We start from the raw sequence: 18,198 nt of genomic DNA, 5'->3' as shown, positions 1-18,198 counted from the left end.
CAGCACACTAATTTCCTATGTCTCACACCTAATCATAATATTTGGACACTGATTGTGATAAAAAACTAGCTACAGCAAGTCAAATAAACCCGATGGCCATCAGTGACTAAAATAAAAAATCAAGTATGAGTCTATGTATATTTTAAAAAGATATGGTACCTGTGGAAAATATTGTATTTGTAGTATCTAAGTAGATTGTCATACAGCATTTGACAGGTGTTTGAGCAACCTGGTCTAGTGGGAGGTGTCCCTGCCCATGGCAGGGGGGTTGGAACTAGATGACCTTAACGGGCAGTCTCTGTGGCGCAATCGGTTAGCGCGTTCGGCTGTTAACCGAAAGGTTGGTGGTTCGAGCCCACCCAGGGACGAGCTCTTCTTTCTCTCCCCTTGGGAGGCGGGGCTGGAACTGTTTGACCTTCCAAGGTGTCCTTTGCAGCTGTAATGCTATAAAGAGGACACCAACCAGTCCCTCTAGACAAAGGCAGAGAAAGAAAAACCCACCAGGTTTGCTGCTCATTTTCAGGATGAGGTGGGCTACATGGCGTGGCTCCTGGAGTCGCCTATCTTCTCCTCTCCAGTACGAGGAGGGCAGAGTTGTGTGCACTGAGGCTGGGTGATCTCCAGTTGAGCCTTCCTGGCGCAGATGAATGTTTAGACAAGTGTGGGCAAAACAGTCTGCTGACAGCTTTATATATTATAACAGTATTTTTGTATCCTCCCCTTATCTGTGAACTCTAGGATTGTTTTTCTAGGCCCAAGGAGTTGCCTCCTGGCACTCCCTCACCTGAGTTTAGTGCATTTATGGGGGGGAGGGTGGGACAAAAGTATGAGTTAAGGTTCTTTCTACCCTAACCATTCTATGATTCTTTGATTCTGTATCTCACAAAACTTTAATTCAGAAGGATAAGGACATTGTTACTGAATTGCTTAGTCAAGGAATATTAAAAAAATCTACTCTGTGCCAGACTGAGAGGTAGTATTCCATGTGTGGGAAGAAATATGCAAGATGTGATTTTTTTAAATATCTCTGCTTGCTAGTATAAAACATATTAAATGATATGTTGATAAAATATCATTTATGAATTCACCGTGCCAGATTCTCATGCACAGATACATAGCACAGTTTCACCACTTAATCATAGAATCATAGCAGGTTTCCTTCTTCTTAGGTAATATCAAAATCGCCTCAACAAAAGGACTGCACTTCCACCAACCAATCTTCCTTTTAAAATATCCAGTGGAAGGCTGTTCTAGGTCAGACAGTTTGTCACAGGTTTGACTCAATGTATTTTGGAAATTGCATCTAGCTAGCCATGATAAACAGACTCTTAGTAGGCAAATAGTTCTGGATTAGATTTTCTGCTCCCGAGTGACAAAGGGTTGCTAGGTGTGCAAAACCATGGAGAGATCTTCCCCCATGGAAGCCTGAGAAAAATACAAGGATCTGATGGGCATGGGAAAGAGCGATCTTCAGGATCTTCAGTTTTATCTTGAAGGAAAAAGAAGTGAAGGGCAGAAACAGGTTGGGAAAGTCCTTGTAAATATGTGAGATAAGTTTGGTCTCATTAGGAATAACAGTCAGAAGAACAGAGGAAGACAGAGACAGCAGCAGTGAAGAAATCTGATATGTTGAAAGAACCTGCAATAAGCTAATTGAAATTGTCATTTTTCGACATTAACGTAGATAGCCCAAACTTAAACATAAATCTGAATAAAGGGTAGATAAAATGGTCATCTTGGATTACCGCCATCAAATAGGAAAGGGCTGATGAGCATGTGTTTTACCCTGTTCATGGCAGGAGAATTTCTAGAATCTAATACAGAGGAAAACTATTTTAGATGGCTTTACTTATAGTTTTCATTAAAGAAGGAAGTAAATAAGCTCTTGAAAGATGCAATTAACTAGAGTTTCTGTTACTCATATAATAGAAACAGATACAGGTAGGACTGTTTATTATCAGTGGAGACAGCAGAATGCAATACCAACATTCATAGCACACAAAGAATGAGATGTAAGCTTCTGGAAAAGACCTCTTCCTGCTGACAGTGTAAGACAACTAAACTGTGGATTGACATGCAGCCAGTAACTTAGCATAACAAGAGATAAATCTCATTATTAAGATGATTATGAAGTTAACACAAAATATTTTCAGACACTTACCATATTAGTTTCTGAAAAACTATGTATTTGATTACTGCTATGTATCTGTTAATGCTTAAACGATATAGATGTAATGCCTAAGTAGCTGAGTAAGGTATTCCAGCATACTAGACATGCTACGTAACTATATAGGTAGATCACAAAACAATATGAAACTGTCTGCTTCCAGAAAAATAGGTTTTTAAAGTTGGCTATTGTCCTTAAATCGAAGGTCTGTTATTCATCGTTTCCCTGACAAATCAAAGGAATTAGCAGCGGGTGTAAGAATTCAGAGGTTCTGCAGTGACAGAATGTTCACTTAATTTTACCACTAAGTATTAAAGCTTAGAATTCATTTGCTTGCTGCTCTTTTAAAATCAACATTGGAGTTGAAGGGGAGGTGGGGAATGCTCACCTTGCCCACACACATTTCAGTCACGACAGTATGTCAAAAACTCTAGATATTCAAAACTCAAGACGCCACATGTGATTCCTACGTACTCTTTAGTTTGAAATTGTTACAAGTAAGGAAAAAAAGACTAGGTTGCCACAGCTTTAGGAAAGGAAATATAAAGAAAATAACACCCATAAGGATGCTGGGATTCATTATTTTGAGCTTACTGTCCAAGTCTTTCCTTTCTCAAAGGAAATTATCTGAAATGCTTATTTAGCGAAATAAAACTGCTGTTCCAGCTCAGTGGACATTCATGACCTGGAGACACAAAAAAGTTGAGCAATACTTGGTGAAGTTACTGAAGTCTTGAAAAGTCAACTGTTTTAATAAATATTTGGTTACAATATTTTGTCCTGTGCTGATCAGTCACCAAATCTCTACATTATTATTCTATAATAAACAGCTTGGGAAATTGGGGGCTTCATAAATGTTTTTCAGTTGAAAACTCAACAGAAGTAAATTAATTATATTTAATATAATTAAACTTAATTATATTAAAACAAATAAAATATGATAAATTATGTCTTCTAAATAAGGAAATCTTAAGCTGAAATGTTCTTTATCTATGAAGTTGTTATTTTTCCAATAAAACTGGGCATGCAGGTTTAGGATTTTCTTCTGACAAAGCAATACATTTTCTCATTCTTTTTACATTTAGAGATATATGAAAGAAATTTCTTTACAAAACAACATAAAATATAAAATCCTGCACCTGCCATATTCTCTAAGAATTCAGTTAATTTCAATATTCCAAAAGGCCTGCAGATTCATACTAAGACTGGAAATTAGCCTTTGTTTTTTCCCTTAGCTATGTTCAAATACATTAATCCTGGTAGATTTACCGAAAAAAAAGAAAAAAAAAAAAAAGACTTATCTCTTCCATGCATAAAGGATTCAGAGAAGCATCTTATGACACTCAAAAGTCCAAATGAAAGCAGTTAAAAAAATACTTTTATTATTTTAACTTTAAGGTTAAACACACGGCTGTCAATTGCCAGTAACCTGTTTTATCAAAACTGCTTATATGTATATTAGAAGAAAAGATCAAATCTCCTCTGAATTATTGATTAAATAATATTAAATTGTATGTGGATCAGAGATTATTAAATTCACTCTTATGATATGTGTTCAAATTAGTTATAAAACAAACTTGTGCTTTATACTTCTGTATTTCCAGCTTCAGGGGATTGTACAAATAATACACTTACTTGGAGATACCGTAATGACAACAGCAGATCAGTTGTTTTACCCTAACTCACAAATAATCTAGTCCTAGAAGTATTCTTTTAGTACTTGACCTAGATGGGAATGACTTGAAGTAAAAATGACCTTAAGAACTTATCTTCTGCTGTTTTCTTTTTATTCGAGCATAACTGTGAGTATTAAGGTAAACCAGAGGATATTAATAGGGAATGACTGCCTTTATTACTGCTAAGGCTCCCTAAATTACAAAGGAAACAGCTAATGACAGGAGGATATTTAAAATAAAAATTAAAACTGCTCCATTAACCATTAACATGCTATATGAACAAATAGAATTGCAGTGTATCCTGACGATTTATATGTATTCCTGGGGATTTCTTGCCGTGTCTTTCTTCAGTGTGTAAAGGTTAAAGAAATAGGGACATTTTGAAAGAGGCATAGAAAGTATTGTGGGTCTCTCTCTCACAAGGCATTATATTTTGTCAGTCCTCACAGTCCAGCTTTCACACTGCTGTGGAAAAATATTGTTCCAGTGAAATTTTATCTTCTTATGCAAGTGGAAAATTTTCTGTATGGATAACTGATGGTAATCAGTGGCTAAATTTTTCCCTAGATTGGGTATTGAAATAATAAGGTTTTTAATTTTGAGTGTTGATGCTGAAAATGAATTAAAGGAGCCAGAGGTTTTCGTAAATTTTCCTTCCTGCCAAATTCAATGTAAAAAGACAAAAGTAGGTTATATATAGCTTTCTGGCCAGGAAAATTGTTATCAGCCCTTGAAGGACAGCTTTGTTTTTCCCTTGTGTCTGAAGGCCAAGACATCATGAAGAGTAATGGTGGTGCCATGAACAAAGTCACTGATTACATGGGAAAAAATGCACGTTAGCGGTTTTACAAATATTGAGGATTTCAATCTATGTCAGGGTTTTGTTTGCTTGTTTGTTTGGTTTGTTTTTGGTGGGTTTGGGTTTTTTGTTTGTTTGTGGGTTTTTTTCCTTATGCTGATGATGCTGTAGAAGCCTTTCAAGAGATATCTTTTATTTTCCAGAGCTACCAAGTTATCTTGCTTCTTCTTCCTACCATAAGTTACTTTTGAAGCTGGTTTAGATCATTCTGTTGTTATAAAATACGTTATTTGATATTTTCAAATTACATTAAAGAATGTAATGACAGTTTTGTTAATTATGTATATATAATGACTAAGGGTGGAAAGAACCTGAATAATCACAGATAACTTTTTGTGGACCTTATGACTGGGAGGTCTGCACTGAAAATCATCTTGATTACAGAAGCAAAACTTAATTTAAGTAAAATTCGCTATGGCTTGGTATAAACCAATAGAGTAATGTAGGGTATGTATTCACAAGCAAACGCACACATATGTGCACACACACCTGTCTAGCTATCTATGCAACATATGAAGCACATATATTTAATTATGATATAAGAAAGGCAGTTTCACAAACTTGAAAACAACTATCAGCACAGCTAAGTAAATAAAAGCAGTGCAAAAAATGATGCTGGCTCTGAAAAAATTGTATCTTTTGGGGGGATTCATGAATGCAGAATTTTTTTTTCTACTGTCAGAGATTTTGGTGAAGAGCTAGGTAGTTGTTAAAAATATAAAAAAATATTATAGATATTCAAGGAGCTCTGTTCATTAAATTTATCACAGTTGTATATACAATACCTGCTGATAAGAAATAGAAGAAGGAAAGGTATAATGAGAGCCAATCCCTGCAAAAAGAAATTACAAAAATTATGATGAGCAATAAGAAAGTGTCAGAACTGCTTTTCATAGCTATTAAGATAATTAGTCATTGAAAAAACTATCATAAATGTTAGTGGGATCACCTTCAGTGACAATTTTTAACATATAGAAATTTTTCTGAAGGATATGTTGTACTGAAAATGGCAAGTAATACAAGAAATTTATTATAACAGACAAGATATTAACAAGTGTGGTAAGAGATCGTGTGAAAAGTTTTCTTTATGAGGAAAGGTTTAGGCAGCACAGCCCTTCACCATTCAGACCACCATTCTGAATGAAGGTGGGAGAGGTGTAAGATGGAAAGACACCATACTGAGGAACTCTCTTAAAAGCTACTCTGCTGGTAAATTTGTCTTTGGCTGGAAGTTTTTCTCCCTGTCATGATGATTGCCATAGGAATCATCATTTGAATATTGCAAGTGTGTTTATGTTCAAAATATGCTAAATTACTCAGAATAAGCACTATCTGAATGCATGCAGGTTAGCATTGTTACTCGGAGGAAAGGTTTGTGAGAGTCATTGAAGGAAAAAATGGCTTTGAAGCTTGTCTTGAGAATCAAATTTCTCATATTCTTTTTGAAATATTGTTGATGTTTTGAAGTTATTTTCAAATGAGTTTTTATACCACTGTAAGTTTTATAGATTGTGTTGTCTACTGTAGCCTATCTCATTCTCAGATTTTTACAACAGCTGCAAAAATACTCTTAAAAGTTTCAACAATGATAATTTACAATTTTTAGTTCAAAACCTTTTTAGTGATTTTACCCATGATTGATTCTAGCTATGGGAAAGTGTCACATTTAGCACAATAGAAATGCACTGCTTTCATTCCTACGATGAGAGCAAACATAAAGAGATGATCCTTTGGTGCTCCTAAACTATCATGAATTTTAGTGCACTGATCAAATTTTCTTTGTCTATAATAGAGGGTTTGATACAAACTTTGGCTGTTGGCTGCAACTTTTCCTGCGCTTGGAAATTGACTGCTATGGTACGTATGTACTTACAATACACAAGTGCAGCTTACATATTGTAAGGCTATTGGGTACCCGCAGCATGTAAATTGAAGCTTATGCCATTCAGGTTAGAGTCTCAAAATATAAGCAGCTCTTTTCCCCCTGTTCAACATAGATAAAGGTTTGAGAAACTGACATCCTGTTCTCTAATGTAATTTGGCGATTCATAGTAGATAGCATGTAATATCCACTATCTTATACTTCATACATTAGAATACACAAATATTCAAGAGAATTCCTTCTGAGCTATCAGTGATTTGGAATCAGATAATGCCATAGCTGATGCAAAATGACTCTTCCAATCAGTTCTTTTTAGAAAGTTCATGCCTATTTATTTTTAACATCAAGTCATACAGATCATGTTTCCAAGTTGTGATACTACCCAGTAAGTCATATCTGTTCTCCTAAGTGAGAAAATCCAGTTTATGTTTTCTACAAGATTGTGATTTCTAGTGAATAAGCACCATTTTTGTCATTTTGTGCCCTTTGATCACTCTCAACTAATTTTGTTCCCAACACCTTGTATTTGTGCTAAACATATGTTAATTTATTTAACACACAACAAGTAATGGTTTGATCAAAATTACTGGGAAACAGAAGAAATTGCATAGTTTCTGATACACGTAGCATCTAATGATCTCTTTCTATCATGACCTCTGTAAGCAGCTAGAGTAACAGCCGCCCATTTTCTATACGGAAAGTCAATCCAATTTACATTTCACTCAGCACCTCACTGTAGTTTCTTTCTGTGGCTTGAGTGAATTTTGTTTAGTGTGTAAGTTAGTTATAGTGGAAGTTTGCTAAAATCTGTGGGACTTTGTGTTATTTTAACCTTCAAAATTTTACTCTCTGCCCTGTTTCAGTCCTCACCAAGAACTCCTACTAGCACAGATGTCAGTACACAAAGATTTTGAGAGTCACATTTTTCACAAGGAGCATCTTGTTAAGACCTGACCATTTGGATGAAGGATCCAGAAATCACAGGATAGGGATGTGGGGTCTGCTGCCTCTATCTCTATAAACCTAAACCAGGAAAATTTGCTTTATGACTTTCAGGTACAATCTTCCATAGCAACTACTTTTTAAAACTCTGACTCTGAAAGTTACAAATATATAATTTATAAAATTAATTCGTAGTTCCTGACAATTTAGAAAAATACAGAAACTTAATCTGTAATAATTATGATGAAATAAACCACTGGCAATATGTAATACACTAGCCCTCAGACATTTTCTGAAAGTGTCCATGATTTGTTTCAGAACTCTAATAAATAGAGGGAGATTAGTGAATTCCATCTTAGTATTTATGTACTGTGATCACTAAGGGTTATTAATATATATCATCAATTCAAAAGTTCAGACTTTTGAACAAACAAGCTACTTTGATCTTCAGCATTTGTGTCAACAGCATTGACCTTTACCAACAAAGCAACTTCATTAAAATTAAACTTAATTATTTGGGACATTACACTCAAAGCAGAGATCCTGATTTACTAAGGACAAAGCACTTCTGATTTCAGGTTTTCGTTGGCAGTGTTTATTTTGTGCTGTTGATATATCAAATGTATGCTCTGTGTGAGCAGAGAAGTCTGCACACTGGAGCAGGGAAGGCACGTGGGTCTTCCCAGCAGTGGTGAACCACCAGAAAGAATTGCTTTAAATTGAAAGAAGTTGGGTTTCGATTAGACATTAAGAAGAAATTTTTTCCTGTGAGGACGGTGAGACACTGGGACAGCTGTGCATGCACCATCACTGGCAGTGTTCAAAGCCAGGCAGGACAGGGCTGGGAGCAACCTGGTCTAGCAGAAGGTGTCCCTGCCCATGGCAGGAGGGTTGGAACTAGATGATCTTTAAGATCCTTTCCAACCCAAACCGTTCTACAGTTCTATCAAGTTAACAAGCAATGTTAAGGCTCATCTCAAGAAATTGCCCACTGGGATGGTCAGAGACACAAGCCAGAACAGCTCACTGATTCAAGAGGAGGACAGATGGACTGCTAAAGTATTGCTTGCTGAGGTCATGCCTGCTGTTTTGATGGGTCTGAGTATACCTGAGAGTAAGATGCCCAGAGTCACCTTGAAATTATCCATACACATTTACAGACACAATGGTGATCACTTCAGGGCACTGAACTTGAGATGTACAATGATTAAATGAGAGTGTGTGTGTGCATGTTTGCCTACTCAGGTGGAAAGATAATTTCAGGGTGCAAAAAGTCATCTCTACAGCCCTTTCCTAAAGCCAGAGTTCTGCAGGAACAGACATTAGTGACATTGTTAGTATTTTCTCTCTTTGCTTTCAGAGCTTCAGGCTTTCAGTATTAGAATGGGGACTAAAATTATTAGCAAGCACTTAGCACCAGGGGAGCTAAAATATATGAAAGGGCAGAAAATGTGAAAGATACACAGTAGATTGCTATTTGCAAGCAGTTTAACACTGTCTATAAAATTACCCATATGAGTAAAACACCCTGAAAAATTCTTGCTCAGGTCCAAAATTGTAGATAATTTTAACATCCATACAGTGTTATATGCTGACCAAATATTCCCAGAGGGCCAGAGTTCAAGCATTAATATACAGTCTAAGTGAACTAGAAACCTTTATTTTTTAATTTTTTTTTTGTGGATAGAAAACATTTAAGATACTTTCTGGACTTCAAGAGCATAGACTCTGTAGATATAGCCAGTAGTCCATTAAGAATGATTGCACACAAAGTGCTCTTTGCATTGTACCCTGAGGCAAAACTACTCAGAAGAAGGCAAGGAAGCTAAACAAATGTTCTTGAGCCTTAAAGTTAAGCAAAGTATCCTTATAGTGTCATTACGTGTCCACAAAAATAAAGAAAACAAAACCTACTACTTGTTAACATCCTTCAAGTTTACAATGGATGTTTTTCTGCAAGCAGAAGAAATTGTCACTGAAGTAACTAATTTAAAAAAGTTATATATTTCATCAAAATCATTGTGTTGGTCCTTTCTTCTGTTTAGTAAGCCTTTGACTTTTGCTCTCTGACCCACTAATCCTACATTGACTACTTCAAATGCTGAAGATATTAAAGAGAACTTCCTGTGGATTTTTCCCACATATGAAGATGTATCTGATTAGATTATCAGGACTTGGATTTATTGGCTGTATCTGTAAAAAAGATTAAAGGTACCAATATATGTCCTCTGGGCTTAAGCCTGGAACAGAATGGTCTTCATCTGCTCTTAGCTTCCAAGGTGAAATGAGCATGTCCAAACTATCAGTTTAGAAGTTTTCTGTGTCTAACTCCTAAACAGCACTGGGGAATTGTTTGGTGCCATGTAAAACCAAGACAGACATATCTACAGTTTAATAGGGTAGACAATGATGTGCTAGTTGTCATTCTCTAATGTTGAATATAGAAGTAGACATGTGCCTTTCAAGTCAACTGACATTCCAAACTGTGTAGTCTCCTCTTGGCTGCTTGAAGGAGATAGGGAGCTTTGGCTGAGGCTGGGCAATCATGGATATAGAGGACAATGTGAAGGCTGAGTATATGCTATGTGGATGGTCACTTTGGACTGTGCAGCCTGGTACTTAGTGGATTTTAGTACTGGTGTCTGGCTTTTTCTATTGCAATTCCCAATTTGCCTTGGAAACAATTAATAATTAATTTACATCTTATTATATTTTTTTTCTATCATATATGTCATGAGCTGTCAGATCAGGACTTCCATTCTTGATTATATGAAGGGGCATCTAGCAAGTCAGGATCCAGCTTCCTTTTGGGTTACTCAAGAAATCCTGGTTGCTGGATGGAGAAGCAAATGCCTGCTTAGACATCCTCTCCTGTTTTGTTTGGACATTCATCAGTGCTATTTTGTTTCTTTAAATAAATATAGCAAGCCTTAAAATCACCTCCGAAGAGTACTATTACTCTGAAAAGTAATAGGTAATGAATGCCTTTCCCCACGAATTTTAAATGTAAGGGCTGAAGCAGAGTATTATCAGGAAGAAAGCTAAGAAAGCAAATGAACAAATTTGATCAGTATGAAATCACAGAAGCATAGAAGGAGTCTATCAGTGTAAAAATTGGTGTATGAATATGATTATCCTTATCTTTGGGGTTCAAATGTCAACTTTTATTTTTCTTAGTCTACAAGTAAATAAGTAGAACTTGATTTTTCTATTCAAATTCCTCCACTTCTGGGACAGGGGGAGAAAGATTATTTATAAAATTATTGAAATTTCTGAGCTGGCCAAGAGACCTTAATCCAGACACTCATCCCACCCCTACCCACCCCCACCCACCCCCACCCTACATCCCTTAACATCAGAGAGATTAATTTGTATTAGCTAAATATGTCACCACTGTTAAAAGTTCACTTCTGCATTCCAGTACTAATTTATATACAGATGGTGCAGACAACACTGTGCCAGAAAATGCTATGACAGAATAAAGACGCGTGAGTAAAAGAACCTCTTTAATTTTAAAAATGTATATCTTATCAACTTTAAATGCAGACTGACAAAGGCATAGAGCATAAAAAGCATAAAAGTCAGATGTTTGGAAGACAGAAGAAGTGATGTGAGGAAAACATGCAGGACTGCTGGGCTGTGAGTCATCTTTTTTGCTTTGGGATGGGGTCTTTTGGCATCCAGATTGTTTTCCTAAAAAGGAACCTAGATTGCTAATTCACATGGAGATGTCCATCTGATGACTGTCTGCCTGTCACTGAATGCTGGAATAAAATCAGGTTTTTTCTCTTTCTGACATTATTCAAATTGTCTGGTTTCATGTTTTCCAATATATTTCCATTATATTTGTGAAAGCAACAGATAGCATTATATTATCTGTGAAGGCTTTCTAGGACCACTAACGAATCATCCTAACTCATTTTGTTGCATGAAAACCAGGGAAAAAGGATTATTAAAATAGGAATACTCAAAGTAACAAACCCTACTTTTCTGTTTCACTTTTCCTTTAACTTTTTACTTTGCAACTTTAATATTGTTTTTTTTTTGTTTGTTTTCAAATTATTTAAATATGAGAACAAGTAAATATTTTTCTCTGAATGCAGTAGAGCAGCATTGCTTATTGCAAAAATAATACTTTTCCCTGACATAAGGAGTGTTCTTTCACTAAAAAAAAAAAGAGTCCTCAATACTCTGCATTTACTATAGCCTTTTGGTTATGACCAATACTCTATTTTTGAAGGGAAAGCACAGAAGCTTCCATTCCCTGTTTGTTGGCTTGGTTCACACACCAGCTAATGCACACAAAGTAGTCTCAACCCACATGCATGGCAGGGACATTCCTCCTGGGATATCACATTATACCTACTCTGAAATAAAACCCCATGGAGTACATAAGGTCTGAGCTGCAAAGGATTCAATATACTGGTATGCTTCTGTTTCACTGATTTATTCTGCAGTGTGGACATATCTGGGTTTTTTTATACATAAATTAAAAGGTAATGGTGGTGGAGGCTGGTTTTGTTCTGTTTTGTTTCGCTTGGTTGTTTATTTAAAGTAGGGACTACTAATGTAGTGATAGAGTTTTGCAAAATTATTCCAGTGAGTCACCATAATAATGAGCTGTGTTAAAAAAAAAAAAAAAAAAAAAAAAAAAGCCAGGAGACTTTTGGCAGTTTCTATCTTGAGAACACTAAATATTATCACAGGGAATTGCTTGAAGGAGTCCAGCGCAGAGCCACAAAGATGATTAAGGGAGTGGAACATCTCCCTTATGAGGAGAGGCTGAGGGAGCTGGGTCTCTTTAGCTTGGAGAAGAGGAGACTGAGGGGTGACCTCATCAATGTTTACAAATATGTGAAGGGTAGGTGTCAGGATGATGGAGCTAGGCTTTTTTCAGTGATATCCAGTGATAGGACAAGGGGCAATGGGTGTAAACTGGAACATAGGAAGTTCCACGTTAACATCAGGAAGAACTTCTTTACTGTAAGAGTGACAGAGCACTGGAACAGGTTGCCCAGGGGGGTTGTGGAGTCTCCTACACTGGAGATATTCAAGGCCCGCCTGGACAAGTTCCTGTGTGATGTACTGTAGGTTACCCTGCTCTTGCAGGGGGGTTGGACTAGATGATCTTTTGAGGTCCCTTCCAACCCTTGGGATTCTGTGATTCTGTGATTATTCTTTCACAAACATAGCTGGAAATCTGACTGATATGGTGGAACAGTTTAGAGTCAAAACCAATATGCTGGTAATAGGTTTAAAGTTTTGGAATAGTACATTGTTTTAAACTTTGGTCTTATATAGAACCACAAAATCATAGAATCCACTAGGTTAGAAAACACCTTTAAGGTCATCAAGTCCAACCATTACCCCAGAACTGCTAACTCCACGTTAAACCATGTCACTAAGGGCCTCATATACATGGTTTTGAACACTTCCAGGGATAGTGATTCCACCACTTCCCTGGGCAGCCTGTTCCAATGCCTGATCACCCTTTTGGCGAAGAAATTTTTCCTAATATCCAGTCTAAACCTCCCCTGGTGCAGCTTGAGGCCATTGCTTCTTGTCCTATCACTTGTTAATTGGGAAAACTGATCAGCCACCTCCTTGCTCCATTCTCACTACAACCCCCTTTCAGGTAGTTGTAGAGAGTGATAAGGTCCCCCTTGAGCCCCCGTTTGTCCAGCCTAAACAAACCCAGATCCCTCAGCCGTTCCTCATAGGGTTTGTGCTCTAGGCCCTTCACCAGCTCCGTTGTTCTTCTCTAGACATGCTTCAGCACCTCAATGTCCTTCTTGTAGTGAGGGGCCCAGAACACAGGATTTGAGCTGTGGCCTTACCAGTGCTGAGTATAGTGGGATGATCACTTCCATAGTCCTGCTGGACATGCTATTTTTGATACAAGCCAGGATGTTGGCCTTCTTGGCCACCTGTGCACAAGCTGGCTCATGTTCAGCTGGCTGTTGACCAACACCTTCAGACACTTTTCCATCAGCAGCTTTCCAGCCATTCTTCCCTGAGCTTGTTGCATTGCCTTGGGTTGTTTTGACCCAAGTGTCAGACCTGGCATTTTGCCTTGTTGAACCTACAAGAGGCCTTAGCCCAGCCAGCCAGCCCGTCCAGATCCCTCTGCAGAGCCTTCCTATTCTCCAGCAGCAGATCAACACTCCAGCCAACTTGGTGTTGCCTGCAAATTTACTGAGGGTACAGTCAATCCCCTCATTCAGATCACTTATTAAGATATTAAACAGAACTGGCCCCAATACTGAGCCTAGGGAAGCCCACCTGTGATCGTCCACCAATTGGATTTAACTCCATACACCATCTGCCTTTGGCACAGCCATCCAGCCAGTTTTTTACCCAGCAAAGAGTACCCCTGTCCAAGTCATGAGCAGCCAGTTTCTACAGGAGAATACTGTGGGAAATGGTGTCAAAGCTGAGTCCCACTAGAAGCAATGGAGAAATAGAAACCTTCTGAGGACAATCAGTTTGAAGCATGTTAGACGTCTGTTTTGGGATAAGTCAAAATTCCCCTGGAAATCACAGAATCACAGAATGGTTTGGGTTTGAAGCGACTTTGAAGATCATCTAATTCAAACCCCCTTGCCATGAAATGTCTGTTCCTTTCTAATTACTGTAAGAGTGATGCAGATAATTTGATTAGGTACAAAAGTCTGTTAACAAATATATATGTTTATTCAGATTAATTTCATTTCTGCTTTTGCTCACTCTACTTAGTGAAGCTAAAGGATCATTTTGGAGAAAGGGCTCTATTACCTACAAATTGTGGGAGAGATGTCTGCAAGAAAACATGTAGGAGAAGGGATGGAATATGCTAGCTAAAATTACACTGCAGCGTATTTCTCTTTTCTGCCTGCATGTCACAAGCTTTTAATCTGATGACCTTTTACAAAGTGTTTGTTGTTATTATTTTGGAGATGACATGGATTCTGAAGGCTTTAAATACAAAGGAAATTATCTTGCAGTAGCTTTGATAGAATGCGCCAGGCAATAAGAATAAAGGGGGAAAGACAGTGTGAGATGGGCTGTAGAGGGTTCCTTTGTTAGCTAGGGCTGATCATTATGTGATTTCTCTGTGTAGACATCTATTAAAACTTTAAGCTAAAGACGTTTGTCCTTGCGCAGTCATAACCATCCAGTCAATTATCATTAGTTCCAGCCCTCATCCAAGCTCCTTTCCTGGCACTATTAAAGAGTAGCAATTCTCTATTCATAAATCTATACAGAGTATATCATAAGGAATACTAATCAGATAAAGCAAAAAATAATAGCACTGAAATGGAAAACCAAAGAGAAATATATATAAATACATGAATGGCAAATAATTTACATCAACCTACTTCTTGTAATAATATTTCATTACCAAAATTCTCATGTTCTGTTGTGAAATATTCATTATCCATATCTTTTCTCTTATCAATCCAACAAACTCCACTCACAGTTCAGGGCTTGTGAACAGGACAATCTCAAAATCCCAGAGGACTTTTAAGCAAGCAGACACTCAGTCCCTTGGCTCTGCATGTGTTCTTTACAGGTTCACCAAAGATCCAAGTAGAATAATACAAAAAAGCTTCTTTGCATCACCTTACGTGACAATGTCTCCTGGTAGCAGGGCAGCCTAGTGACTAACATGCAGAAAAAATCCTTTGTCATCATCTGGAAGCTCAAAAGCTCCTCTTCCTTTCTCTTTCAGTTCTGTTCTGTACACACTGCTTTTATGCTTCAGCAACTTCAGGAATTGCCTTAAAGGAAGGTTTCACTGTGTCTCTGCTTTCCTTCATTTGATAATAGTCGGGACCAAACTCCTTTTTTCATTCTTGGGCTGTTTAGAAATCTGAATATACTTATCAGACAAAAAAGTTCCATGGCCATTCTTCCTTCTATTTCTTAACAAAAAGAAAGATAGTGCTCTATATCCTCCAGTATGTAAATTTTTGTGCATATATAATTACATATTCCAAGTATGTAGTTTATAAATTCGATGAATTGAATTAAAAGTATGAGCAATCAGGAACGAATAATGTCAACAGAAAGTCTGCCTGAAAAAGCTGGAAGGCTGAGCTTGAAACTGAGATTTGATGCCAATAAACTCTAGAGTCAAGGATAACTTTTTTTCTTCTGGCAAACATAGAAATGGAATACAGGACTATTGTTTTCCCTATCTTCTTGCTTTGAGCAGCTATTATTCTAGTTATTTGGAGGAAATACGAGTAAGTCTTCCTTTGCTTGAATCCAGATAGTGATTAAATACCCATAGCAAAATATTCACTTTAACCAGAAAGCTCATGCCCTTGAAAGACAGAAAAGTGTGCTAATGGTGCTGTATCCCAGTCATCACCCCTTCAGTCTCGTGTGAAAAAAAAAAATACATCTTTCTATACTGTAACTGTGTGATCCTGTTCAATGCATCCTTTACAGAATCAGCTTAAAAGGGTGAAGTATAATCTTATTCTGTTTTGATGTATTGTCACTTTTTAGATATAAGCCTGAATTGCTAATTAATAAAAGCATATTGAAAACTTAGGCTGAAAAGCCGCCCTTTAATTTTGTTACTAAATGCTATGAGTTTGACTGACAGCATACTGGGAAGCATGAAGAATTAATGAAGTGTTTATAGCCTTTTGGATTGTCTTCAAAAATTATAGAAAAGACTCTTATTGTGCGTCTCTAACTGGGAGTTCAATCCAATCTGTCTTGCAAGTATTATTAGAGCCAAGGAATTTTTATTGTTAATGAAAGTGAAGAATAATCACAAAAGTGTGGCCCAGATTTTTTTTGAGGTGCAAAATGTTCCCATACCCCTTAATTGTTGTAATTAAAGTTCAATGAGGAAATTAGTTACAGCTGGTTTCCTGAGATGAGACAGGGGAGTTAACATTGCAGTATTCATTCCACCTTCACTCAAAAAATTTCCAGCAACAGAATCTGTTAATGTAATTTGCAATATACCGATAATACAGAGCTTCCATTTGCATTTCCCCTTAAGACTGTTTCTAATTCATATTAAAGATCATTAAGCAGGCCAGTGATTTTCAAATACGTATTAATGTTTATTGCTGTTAATTGTTTAAGTAAAACTAATAATATTTTTCTCGTTCTTTCTTTGCATGAGATTCTGAACAGCAGCACTTCTTGCAGTGCTGGGGTATCACTTATTCTATGTATGCTTTGAATTTTCTAAAATTTTTATTATTTGACAGTCTTTACATAGCTTCTAACATTATTACATTTCCTGCCTGAGGGTTATAACTAGGTTGAATGCTTTCTTTCCTTTGAAAAGAGGTAACACAACAGGTGATTGCTCTTCTTCATTATTAGTCTTTCTTTTTTAAATGATCTTAACTTCAAGTTTACTTGCTTGGGTATTTGAATCATCGATTCCTTGAGCATTGTGAAACAAAAGAAAAGCAATGACATTTTTTTTAATACAGTGGAATATTTTCTGTTCAGGAACAGTCAAAGGAAACAAAATATTTTTAGGATAAAACTTTCATATAAGTTTGCTCTTTTTTCTAAAATGGAAATTCCCTCAAGAGAAAAAAAAAAACAAACACAAAAAAAAGCAACCCACAATCTGCTAAAAATTTTATGCTTATCTCTATTGCAATGGCTTGCCTTGTGCTGTTAACCTAGCCTGAGTCAGTCAGAGGAAAGATTCCCCCTTTCAATTATCATATTTCAATCAGTTGAATAATATGTTACTGAGATCCCCAGTCTACAGTTTTGTACAAACTTTATGTGTAGACTTACAGAAAAGGAAGGTCGTCACCAAAAAATTGTTCTATTTCAAGCAGGATTTAATTAGTTAGTAGATACAGGACACTGATGTCTTACCACTTTTCATCCTCTTTAAACAGACCTTCAGGAACTGGATAAAATGAAAAATTGTAATAGATATGGCACCAAAGCAAATAATGCTTATTTCATATTTCAAGAGAAACAGAATTTAGCCCTTTTGTTTGATATCAAATGCAAAATATATACTATTATTAGACATGAAAATAAAAGCTTTTATTTACCTACTAGTACCTGCTGTTGTTTAAAACATAGGACAAAATTTAGCAAAGCTAGAGCAGAAGGAAAACAAAGCAAAATCTTATTTCCTGGCCATGTTCATGTCCTATACTGTTTTACTTCTCTGCCATATTTTACTTTCCATAAGACAACTTGGGAAACTGACAGAGCAGGCAGGCAGCCCAGGAATATGGTTACTTCTTATACCTGCTTGTTTCTTTGGGCAGGAAATTACCTCAAAAATATATTACATCCTACCTCAGCAGTTCCAGTTACACACTGACCTGTGCAGAATATAAAGGTTTCAACTGCACTGCAAACGCTACTATGGATAAGTATGCACATAATATTGTGAGGTCTGGACTTAAAACTTTTTTAGCTACTGACATGAAAAACTATTTACAGATTGACGACACCATTTTGCTTCTAATATATCTTATTTCTAGGTGAAAAACTATTATTCACTCAATGAAACAATGCAGAGAACAAGTAGTTATAACCAAAATCTTCCTTGCTTTAAGTTGGAAAGACAAGTTTACAAAACCATTACCTTTTTGAAAAGAAATCCTTGAAATAGACTTTTGCCTTTAGTGTTATTTCTAGCACACACTAAAAGAAAGCAGACCTCAGAATGCCACTC

General features: G+C 36.7%; 1 non-coding gene across 1 annotated transcript; it reads left to right on the top strand.

The window, feature by feature from the left end:
- The first annotated feature begins 294 nt into the window (after positions 1-294).
- On the top strand, positions 295-368 carry TRNAN-GUU (transfer RNA asparagine (anticodon GUU)). The gene has a single exon. It is a non-coding gene; the product is annotated as a tRNA-Asn (tRNA).
- The last annotated feature ends 17,830 nt before the right edge of the window (positions 369-18,198 follow it).

The sequence above is a fragment of the Lathamus discolor genome, chromosome 5 (genome assembly GCF_037157495.1).
Source record: "Lathamus discolor isolate bLatDis1 chromosome 5, bLatDis1.hap1, whole genome shotgun sequence".
Taxonomy (NCBI): Eukaryota; Metazoa; Chordata; class Aves; order Psittaciformes; family Psittacidae; genus Lathamus; species Lathamus discolor.
Note: the sequence above shows the minus strand (reverse complement) of the source record. Positions and strands in the feature narration are given on the sequence as shown.